Here is a 21324-nt window from a genome sequence, read left to right as displayed (position 1 = left end):
GCATACATGTGAGAGGCCCCACTGCAGTTTAGAGGAGCAGACACATGGGAGGTCAGGTTGTGGAGGTGGGTGCCAGGCACTCATGGTGTGGGGGGGAAGACTTTGTGGGTTGTGTTCTGGATTCTCTCTGTGCAGGTGGTGACGGGACAGCTAACATTCCTGGGGAGACCACTGACCAGCGGATTCTGCTTCCTCCTCTCTGCATTTACAGATTCATCCATTCATTGTATAAATCTTTCTTTGTGTTCCTGCTGTGAGCCCTGTTTTAATAAATGGCATTCAGGGAAATTGATTGAGCCCGGATATCTGTATTAGAAATATTGTTAGGGTAATAAATCTGTAGCCTTAATTGGAAACCCCCGTCTGTGCGCTTTCATTTCAACAGAATCTCCACGCTTCAGTGTGTGTGTGTGTGGGTGTGTGTGTGTGTGTGTGTGCATATGCATGATTTTCCTCCTCTCTTTAGTTACCAGAAATCACGTGACTGCAGCTGCAGCAGTCAAAACGCTGCTGGGTCCTAAAGAGTATGAGTTTCAGCTCTGAGGGGCTGAAATACATGAAGCTCCTCAGGTGCGAGTGGTTTAAAAAAATCTGATAAACAATGCGCACGGACTGATAAAGCCCGTGGATTAATCAAATGTGTTGGTAATAATGCGCAATCGTGGACTAACCCCACTTGGACAAACCATGTAGCGTCCAGATCTACATATTTTCATTTCACGTTTCCTTTTGTAACCTAAAGCTCTTTTCCCTCATAAGCTGCGTCTGACATAATTGTTTGTTGTGTCTGACATTCTCCAGAGATTTTGCCACAACCCACTTTGTTAAAAGATCTGTGGCTGTTAGAATGAACTGCTGCTCCACCCTAGTGAAGCATGTTTCTGAGCAGAACAGCTGGACTCCCAGCTTCATTTAGGGACCGCAAAAACAAAACAAAGCCACACATTTCTAAGGTCCAGATATAAATGTAGGTGATCACAAACGATAGAGCTTCCAATTTCGAACACATAAAATACACAAAATCATAATAGACCTAAAAGAGAGCAGTTATTAATATTTTACGTCTAGATGATCACCTTTGTTTTGCGGCTAGAAAACAATGGGAAAACGCTGCAATCACAGCTAGACATATCAAGGACTTTTGGTCTTTTTAAAATCCAATTCTTCCCTATCTGTGCTCTAAACACCATCAATTTGTAACATGACACGGTAAAGTGATTCTGATGGTTTTAATATTTTTTAGAAAATTGTCCATTTAATGTCACTACATGCTTCACGTTCTCTGGCTGCAGTTTATTATGCCGTATTAAGGGATTGAACCCGTGACCCCCCCCCAGTGCTTATTTACATTGTTCATCATGATGTGATATGTAAGACTCAGGTCTGCAACGATGAATGCCGCACGTTTTGCCAAGTTTCCTCAATGTTGGGGGGGGGGGGTTGCTTTGTTACAGTGTGAGCTACAGAGGAGACTTTGAACCGCAGTCCTGCTCTGATTGAGCGATCAGCATCATGTGATAAATTGATGGAAAATCCCCTTTTTTTCAGATTGGCAGCTTTTCTATTGATTTTTATCTCCGTAGCAACCATTTTATATTTTTCTTGCCCGGAGATACCGAACAGATCGACGTAACTTTCAGACGAATGAGAAAAAAGTAAACTGTTGGATTTCCGTTCCTTTTTTTTTCTCCTTATATTTCAACACTTATTGATGAAAATCAAATAGAATTTCAGATACAAATCTTAACTATTGTGTTGTTTTATCTTGGTTTATTTGACACACATCTCATTCAATCTTCCAGCTAGCTCGTCTCCTGTACTCCTCTTTCCCGCTCTCTCTCTCTTTTTCTGGTGATCATTCAGGAACATTGACTTTTCTACATTTTCCTTCCTTGTTTTGAACAAAACTTTTCTTCCACAAACATTTTCCTTTAATAAACAAATCACATTGTTCTCAAACTAAATCAAATTTCTTTCCAAAAACTCTTGTAACAAAGTTGTTAATAAATGAGAACATAAACATGTTATTATTATTTTTTTCATCTCTTCAAGTCTTTCTAATGCCCTAATGAGGAGACCAGGAGCAGGAGTTCCTGTCTGCAGACAGAAGAGGACAAACAACATCCAGAACTCACTAAGACTCTACTTTCAGGGATCATTTCTTTAGTCTGGAACTAGAGGATTGTGTTTCTACAGAGGTTGGTCTGGCTGTCCATGATGATGATGAAGATGTTTCCTTCAGAGCAGGAAGCTGGTGAGAAGATGAGAATCTTCTTCACTGATGAAGACTGTTCAGTGTTTCTGGATGTGACACTGAAGGAGGAAACATTGTCTGAGTGGACTGTTAGTTTGTATTAAGATTAAATATTATTTGTTTCTTTCTATGAAAGCAGAAACCAATAACCAAGCAGAAATGTGTGCTGCAGATGCCATGTTTGCCACTAGAGGGCAGCACAGCAGCTTCAGTCTTTGTCATTGTTGCTGTGTGAGCCTGAAGGAGCTTCAAAGTGAGCTGCAGCTTGGTTCAGACAAACCTCCACATTCACACACAGATGTGATCCTGAAGAAGTCTGAACAGAACATTTCAGGAGAACTCTTCAGTCCAGAACATGAGCCTGCATTGTTCCTGAAACTGGGATCAGAGTTCTGCTCTCTGCTCCAACAGAACCACCTTCATGAGCTCCTGGTTTCTTCTGGATCCTCCAACATTCAGACGCTCTCTGACTGAGTTCATGTCTGCACAGAAACCTTCAGGATTCTCTTCTTCCACACGTCTTTCACTCTGAAACTCTCTTCTGAATGTGGATCATCTCAGTCAGACGTTCAGCAGCATCAGAGCCGTGCATGTGCTCCTCCTCATGAGTCCTGAAGCTGCACCGTCAGCTGCAGAGCTTCAGAGCTGCTTCCTTCTCAGACTTTCCACTTTCTTTGGCTCTCTGGCTCTGATGCTGCTGCTGCTGCAGAAAAACCAGCAGCTGCAGAAAAACTCTGCAGAGACTCACAGAGAGAGGATGGAGGCAGCAGATGAAGCTGCTGCAGACTGACAGCTGATGGAACTGAAGCTCTTTCTACATTCTAGTTCCAAATGTTCTACAGAATCAATCAGAGGTTGAAAGTCTTCCTCAGTACTCGAGTACTTTAGTTCAGCAGCTCCTCTTTTCCTCTAAGGTGAAGCTTCATGTGGACGACTTCTTCTTCTCTCCTCTTTTCTGGAGCTTGGGCTCCATGCAGTCTGATCAGCTCTGATTTGGGCTTCAGTTGATGTTTGTGATCAGGAACTCTGGATTCTTCTTAGAAAGAGACGTTCTGCCTCTTTAGCAGAGAGCAGAACGTTGATCTGATCTGTTGGAAGCCACTCCATCCTGAAGCTGCACTGCTGAGTTCCTGTCCACCAGGGGGCAGTGTTACGGCTTTGCCTGCCTTATTATTCTGCTCATCTGTCAGGTTGGGACTTCCAACACACAAACATTTGACCTTTTCGCTTTATAAAAAAGTTTGTTAAACACTGTGGTGACTTTCAGATTTATAAAAACATTTTTTATCTTTTATTTCTGTAATTATTGGTCTAAACTTTTCTTCCTGAAGGCTGAACTGCAGCTTTCCTCAGGTCTTTCATTTTCTCCATTTTTCCCTCCTTTTCTTGGCTTCCAGCTCACCAGTCATAACCTAGACGGCGCCCTCATGTGGACGGATGAACACATGACAGAGGGGAAGGACAGAGCTGCACAGCAGGGACGAGCAGAGACCTTTGGGTCACGTGGAGTAACAATAAAAACAGTAGAAACTCCAATAAAACCAGTAGAACCAGACTGGAAAAGCTCAAAAAGTTCAGAAAACCTCTTGAAAAATGCAAAACTATATGAACTCTGAACACTAATGACAAATAAATGGTAATTAAAAACCTTCCTGGATCAGAACCAACAGAAATAACAGGTTGATGCTGGTCAGACGCTCACACACAGGACCCTAGGGGGGTTTGAACACCTGCCCTTTCTGCCTCCTATTCAAAAGTGTCCTCTTTGTTTTGAATGAACATGAATACATTTCTGTTCAGCTGCGTCCACACTGACCGCCTCTCTTTCACCGTGTGGATAATTCTCTGCTCGCCGTCTGTCCACAAATGTGTTCCTGAGCTTGACGCCGCCTGTGGGCGGAGCTTCCAGCTAATGTTTTCAGCCTGATGGCGACATGGAGCGGTGTCTGTGTTTCTGTCATTTCCACTGCATGAAGACACGGATGATGCTGAGAGGTCAGGTTTCTGGATGATGAAGAGTTCTCCAGAATCATGGGGAATCACGTCTCCATGTCTGGATCCTTCAGATTCTCTCCGTTCAGTGATCTTCTCTCCTGATGAGTCTGAAAGACGGACGCTTCCGCCGTCTTTCTGTCTCTCTGACCGACTTTGAAGGCTTGCTGTCCCATGTTAACCCCAGAGGAAAACTACAAACCAGAATCAAATCAGGGACCTTTTTCTGATGGTCTCCATGGAAACCAGAAAGCTAAAGTTCAGGAGATGATCAGGCTGTCTTTCCATCAGCAGCAGCTCTCTGTCTGGCCGCCAGCTCTCCTCCTGGAGCCGCATAGCCAGATCAATGCTCCAGCTCCATGGGCCCTGCAGCAGACTGAAGGGTGAAGCCGCCTTTGGCCAACAGCAGGCAGGACGCTTCCTGAAACCCCGCTGCCCCCAAAGGGAACCAGCAGGTGAAGAGAATGAATGGAAGTTCAGGAGAACCATGGATCCATTCACTAGATTGATGTGTTTTCTACCCGCTGTCACTCAAACCGTCACGCTGCTGCCAGACCTTCACGCCACGCCCACCGCTCAAATGGCGCCGCAGGACCTCAGATGGCGTCTGAACCATTGACTTAACATTGAAAGTGACCACGCCCACCGCTCAAATGGCGCCGCAGGACCTCAGATGGCGTCTGTACCATTGACTTAACATTGAAAGTGACCACGCCCACCGCTCAAATGGCGCCGCAGGACCTCAGATGGCGTCTGTACCATTGACTTAACATTGAAAGTGGCCACGCCCACCGCGTGAATCCCGTTGGGTGTGAAGCAGCTTTCCAGATGAATCCAAAAGTGTCTCCAACCCCCCAGTTTGGTATCAAACCATTTTCTTCTGAGCTGCAGCTCGTGTCTTTGCAGCTCCGCTCGGACTCAGAGCCTCCAGACGTTCAGGTTTCAGAAAAACGCTCTAAATGAGTCCAGGAGTCACTTTGGACTTTAGCCAGACGTCTGAATTCAACACAGAGCAGATCCTGCAGGGACAGGAAGCTGCTACTGCATACAAAATCAAACAGCAGGGGATTTTCAAAATAAAGGAAGAGTATTTGTGGTGAGGTCACAGCTTCCTCATTCCGGGTCTGACACTAAATGTTTCTGTTGAACAGAATGTTTTCTGATTGGTTTAGCCTTCTTTCCACTCTGGATCCTTCAGGTTCTCCGTCTTTCTGGATCCAAATCCTTCCAGTCACAACAACTTCCTGTGTTTAGAGGATCAGATGCAGAAGAGAATCCAACATAGAACCGGAGTCACACTGGATCCAGCTGTCAGGAAGGGGAGGAGCCAAAATGCAGAAACTGGACTCAGAGGCAGAAACGTCAAGATTTGATCAATAAACAGAAACAGGAGAAAATCCATGGAGAAACCAAAAACTGATGATCTGACAATGTAGACCTGAAAACAGAGACTTCTACTGACTGAAGACAACAGAGATGAAGACATGTGGATGATTGACAGGAACCTGGAGTGACTGACAGACAGAACACCACCAGAACCACTGAAGAACGGACCTGCAGAATCCTCACAGCAACAGAAGGAGAACATTCATTCTCAGTCAAACTGTTGCATTCTGGGAATGAAAGCTGGAAGACAGGGCTGCTCAATCCTGGTCCTAGAGATCTACCAACCTGCCTGTTTTCCAGATCTCCTAGCCCTGCTAGCTGCTGATTGGCTCAATCAGATGTCTCCAGATTGTGACTGGATGAACACACCTGGTCCAGGTGATCAGCAGGAAGGAGTGCAGGGAGAGCTGGAGAACAGGCAGGTGGTAGATCTCCAGGATCCTGTTGAAGCAGCTGCATCACAGTGTGGTACAGCAGCTCTACCGCCATGGACCGCAAACGCCTGCAGAGAGTGGTGAAGACGGCGTCCAAAATCCCCAGGACTCCTCTTCCCTCGCTGCAGAGCATCTACAAACACAGGATCCACAGTAGAGCTGCCTCCATCATCAAGGACCCCACCCACCCCCAACCAGGTCTGTTCACTCTCCTCCCCTCAGGAACTCTTTCTTTCCTCTGCCATCAGACTCCGTGACAGGAGTAACAACAAACTGCACCTTGCATATCCTCATCGTTCACTACTGTTTATTATCAGTTTTTGCACATTTAGAATTTGCACAACATCTAGTGCTTTTTGGGTGAATGTTCTGTGTGATTTTTCAGTTCCTGCATACTTTTTGGCATTCGGAGCAGACAGCAAAGTAAGAATTTCATTGTGCAGGGAAACCCGTTTCTTCCTGTGCAGATGACCGTAAACCCTTTGAATCTGGAATCTACTGAGGTGTCCAGGAGACGTCTGAACCAGATGCTGGATCCTCTGGATGTGGAGGAGCAGTGGATCTATTCTGAGCCTCTCACCCTCATTGACTTTGACACCCAAAGGGTTCTACATGGAACGTCAGGTTCTCACTGGAGAACGTCCTGTTCTGAAGAACGGCTTTCCATGAGTTTCAGCAGCAGGAATCCTCTGCTTTCCATCATCCTGAAGACGTTTATTCTGACAGAGATTTCTGCCACAGGCTGGTTTCTGCTTTGACTGGATCAAATGTTTCCTCTGAAGGTTCTGAGTTCAAACCAATGTGTTTCTACTGAACCATGAGAGTCATTCGTCTGAAATTCACCTCCAGATCAGCAGGAGAGTCAGGAGGAAAATTCACTGTTTCAATGCAAACTGAACCGGGTGTTTCAGTCAGTAAAGTCAGTGAGCTGACAGATCCTCATGAAAGACTCAGAAAAGACGCTCAGAACTCCTCATCTTCTTCAGGTTTCAGGGATGAAGAAGAAATGCTTTTCCCAAAAACTTCTCTCCTGCTTCATCCACTACTGTCAAATAGGAGCTTCTGAAGCTGCTGGAGTCAGCTGGTTTCCATGGCAACGTCTGATAAAGGACAGGAGTCTATGTGGAGTGAGACTGGAACATTGATGTTTAAACTGAAACGACTGTTTCTGCTGTCAGAAGCTGCAGAAAGAAGAGACTCAGCGTTTTCCAGCAGCTTCGTCCTGCAGAAACATCAGCAGAAGAGAAGCAGCAGCCATGAAGGGACTGAGGACAGACGGACATCCAGCCAGAATCCAAGCAGCACCTTCATCCTGATGAAGCTCCGCCCTCTGACCTTCAGCAGTCATCTCCAGGCTCCGCCCCCAGTCTGTGACGGCTGGATGATGCTGTCCTCCACCTGCAGCTGGACCTGGATGTTCTCTCAGACCATGTGGCCTCATGGATCAGAAGGTTGAGGGTTCAAGTCCCTTCATGGTTGGAGGCAGAACTTTTTTTCTAAATCAGCAGTTGGTGAAGCTTCAGAGACTACCACAGTGAGACACCTGCTGGCTGTTCTATGTAACTGCATCTGTCAGTCCCTTCATGGCTGCTGCTCAGAGCTGTTTCTGGATGTTTCTGGAGAATTCATGTCTTTACTGATCCAAATGTGGGATTTCTGTTTTTCTTTGGACTTTTCTTGATTTAAGGCTTTTAGCTTTTGGAACTTTCTCTGTTTCTATGCTTTAACTTCCAAACGGGTTTATCTAAGACAATCTGATTGTTTTTCATTTGACTTTCTAGGAACTTTCTGTTTCATCTTTGAGGATTTGGACTTTAGAAAGACTTTTAGCTGCAGTTTCATCCTTTGAACCAGATGGATCTGAATCTAACCTAAACTAAAACCTTTGAAGATGTTGGAGCATTGTTGGAGAATAGACTGACAACATTTGTTTGGAAGACAGATTGACCTTTGACCCCTCCCTCATGTGTTCCACATCCAGCTGCAGACACACCACTACAGCTCACATTCCACTTCTGATCCAGCAGTTAGAACCAGAGCCTGCATTTGCAGCAGGTTCCAACCCACTGACCACTGATCCACACGGGGACGTCCTAAGGGGCGGAGTCAGCCACTGGAGAGAGCAAAAAGGAGAAATGGGGGTCACTCTGGAACTCTCTATGTCTGGACCTTCAGAGGGACAGTGGTTTGGTCCAGAACACGGATGCTAAACTAGCTCTCTGGAAACTTGAACTTGTTGAATGGGAAACTTCCTGAAATCTTCTTCATCTGTTGACTTGTTCTTTCTTCATGTGAATGAGCTCAGTCCTCTCCCAAATCCAACTCCATCTATCTTCAGCGCTTTGGACTGAGTTGGAGCAGAACTAGAGCTTTCTCCAGATGTCCTAGTACTTTTAGATCAGTGTCTTCCAATATTTGGAGCCCAGGTTCACTTCTTTCCATGACAAACATCCCAAAAGGCCTACCAGCCACCAAATAGTCAGAAACCAGAGAAACTTGGTGGTCTGCATTGATGAGAAACCAGTCCCTCCAGGATGACTCATGGCTTTTTGGAATCATTTCACACACAAACAAATGCATGTTTTAAGGGAGGAGGATTATTTTGTTGTTGCTGTTTTTGTTCCTATTCTTACAATCCACTATATGTCCCGTGTTGAATTCTACTATTAAAATGTGGGAAACAAATGTTTATCAAATCCAAATCAATCCAAAAGCCTGGAGACTGGATGGCCGTGGTCCTCCATTTGACCTGGACACTGGTTGCCATGGCGACCTGCACACTCACCAAGCTGGAACTTAGAAGAAGAAAAAAAGACCAAAATGATTGATAAAGCAGGTTTTCCAGGGAAATCCCACAAAGTGCTTTCCAAGCTAGAACTAAGAATATTCAGCATGCATTTGGAAAAACTCATTAGCTTCTTGTGTAAAATGATGAGTCATTGTAAAAGCATTCTATGAATGCTCAGAAAACTTCCTCTAAGGTTGTGGTTGTTTGGAGAAGTCCTCCTCTTCAAAGAAGTTCTCCTGACCATCTTCAAAGCCACTTTCTGCTTTTTCAAACGCTGCTGTTCAACAAAAACTTGGTTTCTGCCACAAAACCAACCTTAGACACTGAAACAGAATGAATCCAATGCAGAAATGTGTTGACACCTTTAATTCAAAGCTTCAATCAGTTTGAATCTCATGAAGAACATTTCAAAAATCCACATTTGGATCAGGCGTCTTCATCAGAGCACAACTCATGTTTCCAGGACTGTGACTCACCAATAGATCCTCATTTCCTTTACACAATCTGTTTCCATCATTTGGATTTTTCATAAAAACTTGAGTTAGAAAAGAATTGTTGCCCCAAAATGTCCAGTTTGAATAGTCTACAGTTTGTTGTGTTTGGTTGCTAGGTAACAGGGTCTTTAATGTCTATGATGTCATGGTGGCTTTCAGAGTTGAACTCCTGAATATGACGGTAAACATTTGGATTGAAGAAAAATGGGATTGAAGCTCATGCTAAATCCTGATCTCAATGCTGAAAAAACCTCCTCCTAGATTCTGGTTGTTTGGAGAAGTCCTCCTCTTCCAAGAATTCCTGAAAAAAGCCCTCATTTCTCCTGACCATCTTCAAAGCCACTTTCTGCTTTAGTTTAGTCCAAACTTGCTTTATGCTGACAACATTTGCAGCTTGAATCCATCTGAAGAATCCAAGGAAACAAACCAATCTAAGTCTGCATTCATGCCACTTCAGAACCAACAAAGCATGTTTCCAGGACGCTGACTTACCAATAGAACTTGGGATTTCCTTTGCAGAATCCTTCTCCGTGTGTTTTCCTTTGTTTTTCTCCCCAAAACCTAAAGCAGAGATTTTTGCTGAGCTGCAGAACAAACGTCTGACTGCTTTGACCGCCGTTGATGGTTTGTTGTGTTTCCCTCTATAGCTGCTATGGTCTTGGTATGGTTGCTAGGTAACGCTGTCTTTGATGATGATGACGTCAGAGTGGCCTCTAGAATGGACTTTTTTCTTGTGGAACCAGGAGCTGTAACCTTTAGGGCACTAGGACCCAGAAAGAGGTCCAGGCAGTGACGGTGTTCAGTGACGGACTGCGCAGCCGCACTTCCTCCAAACGCCACTATTCATCAGCGCGTGGAGCGCCAGAGTCCAAACGGGCTTAAGGCGCTTTGATAAAGCGCTCTGGAATCCAGCTATGGTGTGCTAAACGTCAGGTCCAGAACGGAAGATGCCATCAATGAAGTCTGTCTGTCAGCAGCAATCCAACGCTGATGGGGTTTAGCTTGTGGAGGATTTGAATGTTCATTTGCTCTCAGGTTGGTTCTGTGCTGGAAGCCCCAACCCTCAGTTCAGTCAAGTTAGAAAGATGCTAACCAGCTGTTCCCTCTGTCACCATGGAAACACGGACCGCTTTAAAGTGGGACAGGATTTTCACGGAGCGGACTTCTAGACGTGGAGGATAAATACTCCAAGATGAATTCATCAGACATGAATCAAACAGTCTTTTCTACATAGAACAGAATGAAATCCACTGTGTTTTAGCAGCGTCTGTAGCATCACAGAGACGGTGTTCCACCAAAAACTGGGACCTGTCACATGTTGTTTCCTCGTGACAGAGCTGCAGCTTTAATGTCAATGATATAGAAGAAGAAGAATCCAAAACATTGGACTGTTTTCATGTGATCACATGGAAACAGAATTAGGAAATCTCTAGGAAATCTGTCCTTGTTTTGTCAGCATGTTTGAATTGGAGTTTACAGTTAGACGACAATAAAGACGTGATCAGACCAAGAAATGACTTTGATGCTATTTTCTTTAAATAAATCAGAAAAAGTTCAAAAAGTAAAAAGTGTAAAGTATTTCTGTGTAAAATAGTATTAATTTTTTCAGTAAAAAATATTTTGTCAGAAATTAAATGTTTTCTCCTGTGTGGAGGTATTTCAGTTCATTAAAAACTGACATAAATGAGTAACGTTCACTGCAAACTGTGCAGAAGGCATGTTCTTTCTAAAACTGGAAATAGCACCAACCTTTTTTATCACCTGAAGCTGAGTCTCCATTTGATAATTCAATAAAAATAACATTTCATTTCCTCATTATAAAGCAACTTTATTGGAGTTTCATTTGTCATTGGTCTTTTTGAGCCAAAATTCTGAAGAAATCAAAACAAAAGGCTTTTCCAACAGAATCAGAACGTTAGCACGTGACCTAAGTTTGTTCACTTTGTGCTAAATGTTGATTTATTTGACTGTTGTGTTAATAATATCAACAGTTCTCTGTCGCCCTCTGGTGGTCCATCAGAGAAGCCAAACTTCCAAAGAAAGTGAATCAATAAACATGAGCTAATTCTTGATGCAGGTTTGAAAACACAGATGGAAAACAGCATCAATACAAATATTAGTCAATGTTTCCTTGAATGGAACAATTTCAGGATTTGTTGTCATAAAGTTGTGAAAAACTGTCTTGTAAAGTGTGTGGTGACGGTCCACTGTGGAAAATGACTGTTTGTGGAACATTGAGATGTGCTCAGTGAATTTGGTTTAGGACACTTTGGTTTCATTTCAAACGTTGGTTTCTCCTAAATCTACAAACTCTCTCCACAAACTGTCTCCTAACTCTCAGGGATTCCTGCTGCTGGCAAAACTCACGGCTCAAGGAACCACTTCATGAATCAGTCACGCTTTGGAATGAACTTTATTGAACAACATGTCATGGTCTGGAAGAAGCCCCAGTTCCAGCTGACAGAAGTCTGGTTCTGATCCATCAGATCTCACTAGCAACAGAACCAAACCTTCACGTGTTGCAGCAACAGTTTCCATGTTTGGGAGGATCTTCTGAAGAACAGCTCAGTTCCAGATCACATCATGATGTTTGATGTTTTCTTCATTCCAGGAAATCATCTGTGTCTCCTTTGATCTGTGCTGAGTCAGCACTTTGACTTCTTTTCAACTTTAGATCCATCATTTACAATCAAGGATTTATTGATAAATATTATTTATTGACAGAAAATAAAGAGTAAATGTATTTATCATCCAGCAGTGATTGTGGTGATTCTAAGTCTTTTATTTTGAAATTCCTCAAGGATGACCATCATGGTGGGATTTCTAGATCTGCATGAACTCATCCTGAATCCAAAAGACACTGGAGCATCAAAGAATCCAACCCATCTCTGCCAACATGAGGCTCTTACTTTGAAAAGTCTCAGACTTCCTGCAGGGAAACAGGCTTTCTGCTGCTGCACTGACAGATGTGCACGAGCTTGAAAGAGCTTCCTGACTGAGGAGCTGCAGACTTTCTCCTGCAGAGCAGCAGCTGACTTCAGCATCGTCATGGGAACACAGTCTGCTGCTGCTTCTGGAAACGTCTTCAAGGCTGTGGTGGGACTTGTTGGTCTGGAGGACAGATTCTCTGAGCAAATGCTGCTTCAGCTTCAAGCTTCAGCTCTTTTCTTCTGGCAGAGCTTAGAAGAAATGGAAACCTCCTTTGTTCTGACTGTTTGCTCCAAATCCCAGATTCAGGAATTCCTCCAAGAAGTTCAGCTCAGAGATCATCAGCAGAGAAAAGCCTGAAGTTCTGATGGAAAATGACAACAGAACATGATCAATATTATTGATCCACATGGAATCCAGAAGAAACTCTGAGGTGAAGACATGAAGACACAAGCTTCAGAGACATGAGGAGAAGTCAGAGTGGATTCATTCTGGACTTTCTTCTCACATCTTCTCTTCAGAACATCTTTGTCTTTGATCCTTCAAATCTTCTGAAATCTGATCATCCATGGATTGTTTTTGTGGGATCAGATCCAGAGTTGCTGAAAGTTCTGCTGCCCTCTGCTGGTCAAAGTGTCCAAACAGCAGAGAGGAGATTCTCTGGGATTCATTGGAGTCCAGATTCTCCTGGATGTGAACAGTCTCTGCTTCTGGAACAGAAGAGTCCTTCTCAGAGCAGCATTGAGGATCTGTTCTGTCCGGCTGAGAGCGCTCCCTGCTGGTAGGAGACAGAACCACATCAGCTGCTTTTCTTTGGCCGTTCAGAAACAGTCTGGAGACTCTAAAAAACCTCCACTTCCTGAAGCAAACGGATGCAGAGCATCATGTTTGATCCTCTTCCTTCAGAAACGGCTCCATTGTTCCATCGCTCAGCAGTTTGACTAAAGCAGCTGAGAGTCTTGATGCAAACAGACCTCAGCAGCTCATCCAGAACGCCATGACAGAAGCACATGCAGCAGCACGTGCACGCTCCCAGAGAACAGCAGCTGATCCAAGTCCTGACTTTGAGGTGAGACCTTTCTGTTCTGCTTGGACCACACTTCAACATGAACTTCATTTCCCATCATTCCATCTGTCAGGAGAGAACAGCTGCAATCAGCTTCCTTCAGGAATGACTGCAGGTAGAAGGATCTTTCATTCTTCAGCACCACCAGGACCCACATCCAGCCCATCAACAGCCAGAACATCAGTGACATCAGCGTCTGATCTTCATCACATCATCATCATCAAAGGACCACCTCGACGTTTTTACAATCTGATGGATTTCAGTCTTTCTGCAGCTTCTCATCAAGTGGATTGTCAAATATTTTCATTTCCTGTTTTATGCTTTAAATGTTGAAGAAAAATCTTTCCAGTTTTAAAAAGATGAGACTGAAAAAGTTATTGGAAAGACCCTGTCTGCTGCAGGACCTGTTCAGGTGCATTGTGGGTAATAATGTTCTGTTTGGGATATTTGCTGGATTCTGGATGTTGACAGTTGTGTTGGTCTTGATTGTTTACCGTTGTGGTTCTGATGTTTGTTGTTATTTGTAGCACAGCTGAGTAGGTTCTTCATAGACAACATGTTGCTCTGCCAATGTGCCTTTGGGCCAACTTGATTGGGCTGTTTGGAAGAATAATGAGGATAAATGAGAGCCTCCATCAGGGGGGTATTCCAGGAAGCATGTTTAAAGTAGCCTGACTTTAAGCCTGAACTCTGGCTGAAATCCGCCTGAACTTGCTTACTCTGGGTATGTCGGTTCCAAAAGAACGGATATGAGTTGGCGTAATTACGCTCGACTTGGTAACCCTGGGTTAACGCACGGTACATAAAGACATTCTCAATAGATCGCCGATTTCTGGAGTCACCATGGAAACGCGTGGTGAAAAAAAAAGAAAGCGCTGTACTTAAGTGAGACGGAGTCTGAGATTTTAATGACGGCGGAAAAAAATTACAAGTCCATCAAAAAAGTAACATGGCTGAAAAATAATTTAAACAATTTAGTTAAAGTAATTCAAACTCAACAATTGTTTATTCAACTCAAATTTACGTATTTATCTAACTAAATGTCACATTACTTCATTAATCTTTTTTCCATCTTAATTACTTATATTTCTTGAACTTTCATATGTCTAAGTTTGAGCCGGCAGATATGCTCATTTTTATAAAAATAAAAAGAACGGAAAAAAATGCACAGATTGGAAAAATTCATCACAGAATATTCCATCACTGTCATAACAGATTTGGGTGGTAGAGGTGCTATATAAACTCATCATCCTCTCCTTTACTCTCACTCATGGTGCAGAGACTTAAGCATAGTAGAACAAAATATCTCGGCAAAACACGGTGAAACACAGTAAATAGCTATACAACTAAACACATTTTGTAAAAAACCCACACTTAAACCCAAATCCGTCCAGACAGGCAAAGGGAATGATATCCCAGAATCCCTTGCGGTGCCGATCTAACAGCAACATCAAAGTTACACCTACTTAATTGAATTAATTTGAACGAAAGGAAAATAACTGTCTGAAAACTACATGTTATTTTTAAGCTGACTTAACTAAAAAATGATCTATCTTAACTGAAGCAAATAATTAAGTTAGATCAAAGTAAAAAAGTTTATCTTTCCAACATGCATATGTGGTCTTATCACCCTCTCATGGTGGAAAAAGTATTATCTGAGCTTCTTCATCCACTAAATCCTCTTCAAATGGACACGCCATGCTGTTTCACCTCTCTGTAAACAAACTAATCTTCAACTAAACCTGCTCCGGACCAGGTTATGTTCAGAGCATGAGTTGCCATGGTAACTTGACCTACCCTGAAACATACCTCCATTTCTGGAACCGAAAGCTGAGGTTATCAACTTCCTTAGCCTCAAACTTATCGTGGGAGCTAGCATAACCTGCTTTCTGGAATACCCCCCAGATCATGTTTCTGCTGTTTTTCAGAACTGCATCTGAACCTGAAAGCTGTCTGTCATATTTATGCAGCCTTTTTCATTAGAAACTGATCCAAACTGCAGATTCTATTGATTTCTCCATCAGATTTATGTCTAGGCTAAAATCTCAATTCGGTTCCATTCAGAGTCTTATAGGGCTCGGTTCCATACATTTCCACGGCTGTTTAACAAATTTGCCTGATATGAACTTCTATTTTATGAACTATTATTTTATTGTTATTTATGTATGGTGTGTGTTTGTGTGACTGTTTATCTTCCACTATGAAGCTGTCTAACCTGATCATCTTTGGTGATTTTAACATATACATTAATGATGACTCTGACCTCTTTGCCAGAGGTTTCAGTCTCATGGACTCTTTTAATTCTATTCAGCATGGGTCTGGGTCCACACATGTTAACGGTGGAACACTCAACCTTGTTTTTACTTTAGGTGTGCATTTTGACTCTATTTTTTCTGAGGACATTTTTATTTCTGACATCATTGTATTTTTTTACTTTTCTTTCGCTGTGTGTAACCGGGACAGCCTTTATCTTATTTTATAATGGCACAAAATCTGTTCAAGTGTTACCATACCTGAGGGATCTCCAACAAACTGGTGCATTACACTCCCTTTCATAGCCCCTCCTTCCTTTCCTCTTCTTCTTCTACTTCTTTTGACTCCCCTATATATTCCAAAGGCTACTGTTCCCCATCCCCTTTTGTATGACCTCCTGTCAGAGATGTGGGTGCCATCATCCTAAAATAATAGTATTATCCCAATCCATCCTATTGTTTATTGGCCTTTTTGGTTTTAATATTTATTTGTATAACTACAGCAATATTTGTTTCTAACTTGTGATGTGATGATTAAAAGGGATTGATGGTTTAGCAGAAATATTTTGGGGATTCACTGTTAAAGCTTAAATTTTGTTTTGTTTGTAGAGGAAGTGGAGGGGGCAGAATCACACAGTGTATTGTTTTCTGCTTGTTTATTAGCAGAATAAAGGGAGGCTTCTCTCCAAGAGGTAACACTGTGTCACACCATATATTAGCCACCACAACGCAGAAAGCGACCGATGACATGTGTCACTCTTGCCTGCACATAGAGAAATTAGCTCTCACATGTTTAACTCTTCCTCGGCTGAGACCTTTTCTAACACTTTTAATCTGGTCCTCTCTCCGTGCACAGATGTTAATTCGTTATTATGCACTTTTAATAATTATTGTCATTTTATTTTAGATGGAACCTGATTGAAATGTATGTATCCTTTACTTTACTTTTGATCATTTTGGCTTAGAGAAGATGAAAACCTAAAAAAGCTGTCCAAGAAAGTCAAGATAAGACAAGACAAGACTTTATTGATCACCGGAGGGAAATTCATTTGTTACAACAGGCAAACAAGAAAAATAACAGTTAGAAAAACAGTCAGTAAAAATTAAAATGGTAATAAAAGTGGAAGTAAAAGTACACATGAATTATTAAGTAAATCCAGCAGCAGTTTCAGCAGTCCTAAACTGTGTCATTCTATAGTCTAACTGCTGTTGGGACAAGGGACATCCTGTAGCGAATCATATTTCAAAACAACCAAAGTTTTTATTTTATAGAAAAATTCATTTCTACGAATTCAATACTCCCTTGTGCCTCCCTCTAATGAAGTTACTGCATCAATATGGTATAGAGGCCATCAGCCTGTGGCTCTATGTACATGAAATGAAAGCTCAGGTTGCTATGGAGTTCATTAGAATATTTGGGTTTCTAAATCCGTTATCTATTAAAATACAAACAGGCAACATAAAGTACTTAGGTATAAATATCTCCTAGGCTTTCTGATCTATTTAAGCTAAACCACACCCAACTACTTAAAACAACCGAGGCTGATCTCACTAGATGGAAAACTCTACCCATTTCTCTAATCGGGAGGTTGCAACCATAAAAATGAAGATTCTCCCAAAACTTAACTACCTATTTTCAATGATTCCTTCCAAACCTCCAACTACTTGGTTCAAATCATTAGACCCATTCATTTCCCAATACCTCTGGGAAGGTAAACCCCCATGGATCAGTTTAAAAACTATTAAAAAACCTAAAGATAGAGGAGGACTAGGCCTTCCAGACTTCCAGGACTACTACTCCGCGAACAGATTGTGTTATGTACAAAAATGGCTGAATCCTGGTGTGCTAGATGAATCCTAGCTAGACATAGAACAAAATCTCTGTGATAACCTAGATATTTCTAATCTACCTTTCTTCAGTTCTAAAATTAAACAACACAATTGCTTCAGAAGTTTAAACATCAGCTCATCATTAACAGCCTGGTGGGATTTTCTTAAAAAAAACAACCTCACATTATTTCCATGTAAACTTACCCCCATTTGGAACAACCCTGACATTTTGATTAACAAAACCATGATTCATTTTGCTTCATGGAAGAACAAAGGAATCCAGCAGTTCCAGCATATAATTCAGAATAGAAAATTTATGTCCCTCTCAACGTTATCCTCAACCTATGGAATTAATATAAACAAATTTCTAGGATATCAGCAACTTAAATCAGCTATAAGCACTAAATACTCATTCATTCATCTTCTTGACCGTTTTATCCCTTTCGTGGTCACGGGGTTGCCGGAGCCTATCCCGGCCACTTGGGCGTAGGCAAGGGATGCCCTGGACTGGTCGCCAGTCTGTCGCAGGGTGGAATATCCTCAATCACACATCCATTCACTCTCACACTCACACCTATGGTCAATTTAGAGTTGCCAATCAACCTATGAACCATGTTTTTGGATGGTGGGAGGAAGCCGGAGATCCCGGAGAAAACCCACGCATACACGGGGAGAACATGCAAACTCCACACAGAAAGGTCCCCCATTGATGTAGTTTTTCATGTCCCCCAGCCAGGACTTGAACCGGGGACCTTCTTGCTGTGAGGCAAGAGCGCTAACCACTGCGCCACCGTGCAGCCCCGCACTAAATACTGCCTGACCCAAATAGACCAAGACCTTCCCCTTACAGTAACACATTTCATGGACCTTAAAAATCCCAAACTCACCTCCAAAATTTATAAGATGTTATCGGACATAGATGAAACAATTTACTTACCCATGACAAAATGGGAGTCTGAGCTATCATTGAATTCTAGTGATCAATTTTGGCTACAGATCTGTTTGAATGCCTTTAATATGACCAAAAGCCCTAATTTGCAACTTATTCAATACAAGATTCTCCACAGAATTCACTACACTGGACAGAGGTTATTTAAAATGGGTCTCAATCAGTCTGCTATATGTACACAGTGCATAGGTAACAACATAGACGACTATTTGCATGCCCTGTGGCTATGTCCACCTGTTCAATCATTCTGGCGTAAGGTTTGTGAGGATATCAGTCTGGTTTAATCATAAGATTCCTGCTTGCCCCAAATTCTGCTTATTAGGTGACCTGAATAACATCAACATGGAATCTAACAAGGCTTATATGGTTCTAACCGCTATATGTATTGCAAAGAAACCTATCCTCCTAAACTGGAAATCAAAAATTAATCTTAGCATCAACCACTACAGAAACCTCATGTCAGAGCATATTAGTTTAGAGATAATGTCCTCCACAAAAAACCTGTTTGCTTCAGACTCTCCCTGGCTCCAGCTGATTAGTCACATCACCTAGTAGGGGTGGGATGGTGACAGGTTGGGCCGGGTTCTGGCTGGTCTGGTGGGCCGGGGTGGGTTTGGGGGGGTGGGCTCTGCCGGGCCTGCCGTTCTCCCGGCTCGGGGCTCTGGTTGCCTGGGTGGTGTGGTGGTGGGGGCACACGCTCTGCCGGCAACTTGGCAGGGGTTCCTGGGCTGGTGCCTTCTGGGCGCAGGATAGGCAGTACGGCTCGGGGGAGCCTCCTCCCCCGGTTGTGCCCATCCGCCTGCTCCTCCCTGTTCTCACCCAAACTAATATTGCACACAAGCACATAGGGCTCCGGGAACTGGATGGGAGGGGTATGCTGGCGGGGCTCACTGGGGATACCCCTCTCTGGGTTCTCGTCGGCACCCGCCCTCCTCCCCATTTTTTACTTGCATATTAGACACTCTGATTCATCTAGGGCCTTGTGGAGAGGGTCTGGTGGAGGGGGGCACGGTGAAACATCCGTGCTCACCTTACGCTGGCCCCCCCCCACAATTTTAACTTCCTCTGTAGACACACACACTGCATGCTAGCAGCAGACACACACACACACAGCAAATACACACCACTCACAGAGGGACCCTGGAGTGGGGGGCTCTGCGGCTTGGCAGCGGTGGGGCCCCCCACACTGAGGACCTCCTATTTTACCGGCAGCACACACACAGCACTCCCACACCTCCATACATGGATGGGGTCGGGGGGGGCGGCCAGGTCTTCACCCGCCTGGTCCTCCTGGGGCGGCCGGGTTTATGAGAATCCTGTCGGCTGCGGGAAGTGTCGGGCATACGGCGCCGGGGGTCGGCCGACTGGGGGGGGGGGGGGGGGGGGGTACTGCGTGGCGGCGGGGGGTGGGGAGGGTAACCAGATGATTGTGAGTATGTATGCGTGAGTGCATGGGTAGGACGGACCTGGGGGCTGGCTCGCCGGGACCCTCTGGGGCTTTCCCTCCCCATCACAGAGAGAGGAGGGCACTGAGAGAGTTGGGGAGGGGGGTGCCGATCCCTGGGTTGTTTAGGTCGCGTGCCTGGGCTGGCTTGCGGAGACGGTGGGCCGGTCGGGTGGTGGACGACTCATTGCTTCCGGGGGCCCTGGCCCCGTCCCTGGCCCTTGTCTCAGTGTCCGGTCCCCCCCATGGCTGCCGCCTGGTACGGTTAAGCGCTCCTGTCTTGTGGCCTGGGGGCCGGACACTGGGTTCGCTTGTGCCTCTGGGCGCTGGGGGGGCCCCTGTAGGGGGGCCCTCTCTGTGCCTGGCCGGTGGGGTGGGCGGTCCCCTCCTCCACTCCTCCCGGGCTGCCGGGGTCCAGATGCTCGGGGGGCTTCTGGCCTGGGAGGCTCTCCTCCCCTCTCCTGGTCTGGCTGGGTAGGATCTGGTTCCCCTTATGAACACACGGTTCACGTCGGCAGCATGCATGTATCTCCACCCCCACGTGCACACTGCCACACTGCTCCCTGTCTGCTTCATCCCTCCTCCTTACCCACAGTGTATTGATGGACAGATTTTTTTTTTTTTCTCGCTCATCTTAGTGTCAGATTTTCACCTTTGATGTAACATTTGTCTTTCCGGCAGATCTGGTATAATTGTTACAGCTTAAAATAATAACTTACTCAAATTATTGCTTGTATCCCCCACTTTTTCACCTCTTCCTTTTACTCTCTTCCACCCTCCCCTCACATTCTCCCCTCTCCCTCCCCACACACACTAAATGTAACAAATAAATAAAAAGTAATACAACAAAAAGGGGTTTATACAAAGCTACACTCTAGTTTCTCGAAGCTATATAACCTCTTTTTGTGATAGTAAAACCTGTCCAACACAAAAATCCTTCAGCTCTAATCTGTTTGCTAAGCTGTTGGACAGAACAAGTTAAAAAAGAAAGAAAGAATATTTGGGTTTCATCCCGAAAGTTTAAGCATAAAAAGCTTATTTAAAATATTAAATTTTTCTGAGATACAGAACTTTACCCCTGTAAAATAAAGTCTTCTGCTTTGGTACAGAGGTTGAGAGGTCTACCTCTTATCAGAAAAGTTTAGAATTTAGAGTTTACACTAAGTCCTTAAATTGTCAAGAAAAAGTCTTACAAATTCTCATGTGTCTTTTGAGATGAGATATTTGACTAAAACTTTTATTAAATTCTTTACAAGAAAAAGGCTTTTCTCCTGTGTGAGTTCTCATGTGTGTGTAGAGATGAGATATTTGACTAAAACTTTTTTTACATTCTTTACAAGAAAAAGGCCTTTCTCCTGTGTGAGTTCTCATGTGTGTTTTTAGATCAGATGCACGACTATAACTTTTTTTACATTCTTTACAAGAAAAAGGCCTTTCTCCTGTGTGAGTTCTCATGTGTGTTTTTAGATCAGATGCACGACTATAACTTTTTTTACATTCTTTACAA

General features: G+C 43.7%; 1 protein-coding gene and 1 pseudogene across 2 annotated transcripts in view; one reads left to right on the top strand and one right to left on the bottom strand.

The window, feature by feature from the left end:
- LOC144987951 (uncharacterized) overlaps positions 1-21324 on the bottom strand; it is a 60394-nt gene that overhangs the window by 17252 nt on the left and 21818 nt on the right. The gene's annotated exons all lie outside the window — the stretch shown is intronic.
- Positions 2137-2341, top strand: LOC144990735 (small nucleolar RNA U3; annotated as a pseudogene).

This window comes from Oryzias latipes, chromosome 2, assembly GCF_053564925.1.
Source record: "Oryzias latipes strain Hd-rR chromosome 2, Olatipes_Hd-rR_3.1".
Taxonomy (NCBI): domain Eukaryota; kingdom Metazoa; phylum Chordata; class Actinopteri; order Beloniformes; family Adrianichthyidae; genus Oryzias; species Oryzias latipes.
This window is presented reverse-complemented; position numbering and strand designations above follow the sequence as displayed.